Below are 6,343 nucleotides of genomic sequence, written 5' to 3' on the forward strand. Positions count from 1 at the left end.
CTGTGGGTACCATGTGAGTGTAGTAGAAGATGCTGTTACATGGAGTTAATGAACATCCTTGATTTGCGTTGCTGTAGCAGCCAGGAGCCCTTGGTGCAAACCTAGTGAAAGGAAGTGATTTCTGCCCCTAGAGCTCTGTAGCTTCCTCCTAGGGAGCCTGAGAAAACATTGCTGGTTGAATGGTCAGTGTCTGTATCCATACACCCACCGAACAGGAGCTGTCAGAGGCTTTTTGGCCACCGTAAGGAGGTCTAAAGCAGCATTTGGAGAAGCAAAGCCTCTGTGGAGAGTGCTGGCAACCTGGAGATGACACCTGGGAGTTGCCTGTGTGCTGGTGACATCCCTGCACTGCCACAGGTTCACAGGGGCTGTGTTTGTACCCTTAGAGAATGGGAATCGGGAGGCAAAACTGCAGCTGGATGGGAGCAAGGATCCTTTCATGAGCTTCAGCTGCTGCCTGGGTATGGGCTGGCATTGAGCTATGGGAAGGAGGCAAGGAGTCTGCTCTGCTTTGCTTGCCTTGCTCTGCCTTCCCCCCTAAACCAAGTGGCCTTTTCTGCAGCTGCCTGTGACAGCAGCAGTGCTACAGGGTGGAGGAAGCTGGAGCTCACCCAGGGTGTGCAACTTGGTCAGGGTTTTCCTGGAGGTTGCCCCTGCCCATGCAGAGCAGCTCAGGGAGATCAGCAGGAGCATCCTGGTTTGCGTGGCGTTACAGCCTGGTTATTTTAATCTTGGGCATCATCTCTGGCTAAAAACATTAGCTCACAGTTGCAGAAACAAACCCCAAGAGAGAGCAGGGCCCTGTATTGAGAAACAGGCACTGCCCCAAGGAGCTTGCAAAAAACCTGGGAGGGGAAGTCAACACCCCAGAGCAGGGCTGGGATTGCAGCACACTCCCCATGGCCCCAGCCAGCAGCCTACACATGGGGCCCCAGTGTCCTCCTGGCTGCTTAACACCGAGCTCTGACCTGTGCTGCTTCTGGGGGCTCAGGTTGCCAGTAGGAAATGAAGATGCCATGGATGTGAGGCTGAGCAGATGGGATGATCTCCAGTGGCTCAAGGCAGTCTGAGGATGGAGAAGACCTGCTTGTAGCAGGGACTGGGCAGAGTTGATCATTTCCAGCCTGCCTGCTGTGCTGGGGAGCTGGAGCAGTCAGCTTGCAAAGTCTGAGGGATGTGTGGCACACATTCCTTGAGCCCAAAACTCGGGGACTATGCAGTGGTGCTGGGGGACATGAAACTCCTGGATCTCTTACAGGGATGTGGCTTTGGACCAGCGTAGTCTGAGGTGTCTGCAGCATCCCCAGGAGGATGCCTGGGTACCTCCAGGCAGGATCAGGAGAGCTCCTGTAGGATGCAGGCAGGGGAGGATTATGGCAGATGAAGTGATACCTTTGGCCACTGGAAGCTGTGTGGGATGATCCTGTTCCCTAGCTAATTTCCAGCTCCCAATTTAAATCCTCTGGGCTTCCTCTCGCCCTTGACAAGATCAAGATCCTGGGCACCCAAGGGTGAACACCCTGCCATTGCATCCTCTTCCACAACCAAACCAGGCACGGAGGGATGCCTCTCCCTGCGTGCGCCATGGGGAAGAGGGAGATCGCTGATGGGGGAAAGAGGAGGTGGCTGCCTTCCTGTGGGTGTGTTTTCCAGAGCAGGACAGAAACCAAGACAGCTCAGGCACCAGCCAAACAAGGTGACTACATTGTGAGGAATGCAGGCACAGGCTCTGTGCATATGGGAGATGTGGAGAAGAGATAGAGGGGCAGCTGCGAAAGGCTTTTGCCATCACAGCGAGGGCACAGGCTCCTGAAAGGCAAGAGGAAGGGTCGGTCTCAGCACCTCCATCCAGAATGAAGTAACGTGAAAGTGGTACAAACCTCAGTGCCACCAGCCACTATGGCTACTGATGGCGGAGCAGGGTGAATCAAGCTTTTGGAGAGGTGTTGGGATAGGGAGAACCGTGAGGATTTTAAAACAGTTGTATAAAGATAAAGGGGTGGGATACAGATAAAATCCTGGCGCTTGAGCAGTGCAAGAGATGAAGGGACAGGCAGGAGCCATTCCAGAGCAGGTAATCCCTAAACCACTTCCTTTAGGATTCCCAGAGGAGGAAAAGGAGGAATGCCAGGTCTCATCCTAGAGCAGTTCTCCTCCTTTGTGAGGTTTTCCTGTGCTAATATTGGGTTTACTCATCTGGAGTAAGGATCCATCTATCTGCTTCTCTAGGATGAAACGAGTCTTGGTACCAACATGGTCAAGAATGATTTCGTCTGGGGCTGGAAAAGGCAATGGCAGGGAGTTTGTTGTCAGCCCCTGTCAGCTGAGGGTGAGGCTGGCTGACGAGCCTGCAGGTCCTGCAAGGGAGCAGGCCAGAGGGAACACATGAGATTCCAGGCTAACAAACTGGTTGTGTCCCCAGCCTGCAGAGCCAGCGGCATGAGGGCAGGAGACGGCCCCGTTCCTCCCAGACAGGAGCTTTGGAGCTGGAGCTTTCCTCTCCTGGCATCAAACAAGCCCTGCTCTTATGGTCTGGGATGGAGGGATGAGCAGAGCAGTGGGTGCTGCCAGCACGGGAGAGGTGATGGGGAGGAGAAGCTCCCCAAGGAGTGCTGGGTGGTGGCCCAGGCAGGACCCTAAATCAGGGGGAAGGATTCTTTATTTCCCTGGCTCCAAGTGCAGCCAAGGAGCCTGGGGAAACCTTCCCGTGTTTATCAGGAGCGAGCAGTTCGTTGTGCCCTGGGTTATGGGAGCATTTACACCTCTGTGCACGTCCCCGTGCTCAGTTCCCTGCTGGGGACCGGCTGGAGCCATTCTGGATCTGGCTCCGACGCAGCCCATGCAGAGCCGAGCCGCGCATGTATTCATCCCCATCCGCCTTTGATCTTAAGCTCTGTCAAGAAAGATGCTTTGGCAGGAATCTTGCCCATCAAGTACCATCCATAGGCGGCTGCAATGTCACAGCTGTGACCAGGCCCTGACAGCTCCAGGAGCTGAGCTGTTGCCAAGTTTAAGCCAAGCCTCCACCTTCTGCCCTCGGGCTGGAGGCAGCTCCTTTCTGCGCTGTGCAAAGGCTCAGAGCTCCCTGCTCCTGTGCCTGCTGAATTCAGGGGGGCAGCAGCTTTCAGGTATTGTCACAGGTTGGAGGAGCTGCCACTGATTCCCTTCCCCCTGAGCCTTTGGTCTCGCTGTACAGACACTGACCTGCTGGGGGTAGGAGCTGCTGCGTGGTCCAAGTGGCTGAGGAAGAGGATGGGGAGCTCTTCATCAGGCACTGCAGCGATAGGACAAGGGGTAATGGGTTAAAACTGAAACAGGGGAAGTTCAGGTTAGATATACGGAAGATGTTCTTCCCTATGAGGGTGCTGAGGCGCTGGAACAGGTTGCCCAAGGAAGTTGTGAACGCTCCATCCCTGGCAGTGTTCAAGGACAGGTTAGACGGGGCCTTGAGGGACATGGTCTAGAGCGAGGTGTCCCTGCCCACGGCAGGGGTTGGAACTGGATGTCTTAAGGTCCTTTCCAACCCAAACCACTCTGGGGTTCTGTGCTGCTGCCTGAGTGAAGAGCACATCACACGAGAGTGAAACTTGCTCACTGCATCCTCAGATGAGCCAAGCCCTTGCTGCTCCCTGTGCCACAGGCTGGGTACCGCTGGGATGTCACCGGGTACCACTTGGGTACCAGCGCAGCTGAGCTCCCTCACTCCCCCCTCCTCTTCCCAAATAGTCCCAAAGCTGTTTCCTTCCCCCGGCTCGGGGTGGGGAAGCCACTAGATGGCAACGTTACCTGCAGTGCGGCCCCGTCTCCTGGGGTCGGGGATGCTCGGGGGTGGCCGGGACCCCGCAGTGATGCCCGGGCTCAGCCCGGTGGGTCCGGTTAGCTGCACCTCAGCTGTGTGTGCTGAGGGCATTGCTGCGGCTGGGAGCACTGGGAGGGCTTTTAGGCACGACCAAACCAAGCTGATTTGGAGCCGGCCAGCACAGGAATGCACAGGAGCGTGTAACCTGCGGGAAACACCCCGTGTCTGCCCCTGCTCCCCTCACTGCCCGTGTTACATCAGTGCCATAGTCAAGCCTTGTTGTGCGAAGGGCTTTCGTCCTGGTGAGGTGGATGGGTCAGGTGTGAAAAGCCATCTCCTGTTAATCTGGGCTTGGAAAGGCAGGAGAAAGGCTGCTGAGAGCTGGTGGTGCTTTGGGCATGGCGCTCGTGTCTTGCTGGGCTACATCCGACTGGTGAGTTCCTGCAAGCAGAGAAGTTACTGACCTCGACTTTGTAGTGCTTCCCAGGTGCTGATTCTTCCCTGCTTCCCCTAATACAAGGCAGAGGAGTGGGATGGAGAAGCATGGTGGCACACTTCTCCAAGGCAGTCAGCTGGCCTGAATGGAGATGTTAATTAACTCTCCATCCCACTGGGGCCACAGTGCATGAGGAAATGAAACTACAGCCCTGAACAGAGAAGGGATGTGCTGTTCACCCAGGGAAGGACTTATGGGAGCTCCAAGCTGGAGCTTATAGTGATACAACAGGTAATATTATAAACAAGAGGCATCACTGTCTTTCCCTTGTGAGGCTGGAGAGAGTGGATCATGATGGATGGGGATGGGGATGGAGGCAGGAGTACAGTCCTGCCAATAGCTCTGCCCTTCCTCACTCCTTCACTCCTCCACTCTCTGTTGCAGTGCCTCCGGGTGCTCAGTATTACTTTTTCCTCCTCTTATTTAGAGCTTTTCTTGGTCTCTATCCATAGCCCTGCGCTGAGCCAGCCCCACGACAGATGTCACCACCACAGCATGGGAAAGGTGAGATTGGCCCAAGGGGAAGGAGCAGAGGCTGAGAGGTCTCAAGTCCCAGGTTCCTCCTCACGGCTCCTTTGCAGTAGAGAGCGATGGTGCTCATCCACGAGGTCCTGCTCTGCCCTCTCCAGTGCCCTGGCAGGGCTGCGGGTTGTCTCTGCCTCCCTGTGTGACCAACGGAGCTGGCCAGCACCCAGGGGTGTCAGTGCGGGACCCCAAGCAACCAAGAGGAGCAGGAAAGCCCAGAGTCTCCTTCCTCCTCCTCCTCCTCGCTGCCTGCCAACCACCTTGCCCGGTCCAAGGGGTGGCCCTGGGTGGCCCCATCTCCCGCTGGTCCAGATGGGAACGGCCGCTCCCAATTACTCATGGGGATGATGCGGGGTGGGGGGGGATGCAGGGGTGGAAAGTTGAAGTCAATGGAAAGCGGGCGCTTGGCTCTGTCCTCGTCCTCCCAGCGCTGCAGCTGGAGCTGAGCTCAGCCAGGACTGAGGCCACGGGTGGCGGGCGGCTGGCGAAGGGACACGATGCTCAGCCATCAGCATCTCTGGCCTGAGCTGGGACAGGCTGCAGGGAGACACAGAGGTGGGAGCGAGCACACAGACACCGGCCACACGGCCACCCATAGCCCACAGTGATGGGCACCCACTCCGAGCTTCCTGAAATTGGGATGATTATCCATATTTATCCATATTTCCCAACAGAGAGGGTTTCTGGCGTGATGGCTGGATTGTAAAGGCGAATTCTCAGGTTGTCTTGCCACGCTTTGGAATTACTTCACACTGTAGCTCCTGTGGGCTGCAGGAAGACTCACTTCCCACCTCAAAGGCTTTCTGGAGCATTCGACTCGATTATTGTTCGTATTCAAAAGTCCTTCTTTGCCAGGTTTTCCTGCCTAAGCTGAGGTTCCATGAGGACATCCATAGAGCCCACCGGGAAGGACCAGAGACACCTCTGCAGTGTTTTGATGAGCAGATGCATTCCTGGCAAAACTCGTTATTTCCAATGAATCAGCATTTTCCCATTCAAAACAAACCCAAACTTCTTCCAATCCCTCCCTCAGCCGCTTTTACTGCTCAGGGCGAGGTGGCAGCTGGACCAAACCCCACAGGCACATTTGGGAATACAAAGTGGCTGAAATGGGACCCCTGGAAAAGCCTGACCGCAACCAGGTGGAATTTTCCAAGCGGATGGAGAGACAAAAGCTCGGCCAATCCCTGCACCAGCAAAACTCTACTGGGGGATGTTCAAAGGGAGCGGAGCTGCTCACCCTGCCGGGACCAGGAGGAGCTGAGATCCAACTGGTGCTTCACGTCGGCGATGCCTCCCCGGCTTTGTGCCGAGTGGGATTGGGTTACGGGGCTGGGGCTGGGAAAGCTCCTCCCCAGGTCGCAGGTGGATTAAGGAATTCCAGTCCCCATTCAGTGCCCAGTGAAGCACAACTAATATGGGAGCTGTAAAGAGCAGGGGCAGGCAAGGTGGGAGGCGTTGAATGGGAAAGGCACCTGCTAGGGAGGGTGATGGAATTCGGCAGGCGGTGAGGAAACAGGGTG

Source organism: Pezoporus flaviventris, unplaced genomic scaffold, assembly GCF_033815535.1.
Source record: "Pezoporus flaviventris isolate CSIRO_AGI_PZ_B2104156 unplaced genomic scaffold, CSIRO_AGI_Pfla_v1 ptg000569l, whole genome shotgun sequence".
In the NCBI taxonomy this organism is placed as follows: domain Eukaryota; kingdom Metazoa; phylum Chordata; class Aves; order Psittaciformes; family Psittacidae; genus Pezoporus; species Pezoporus flaviventris.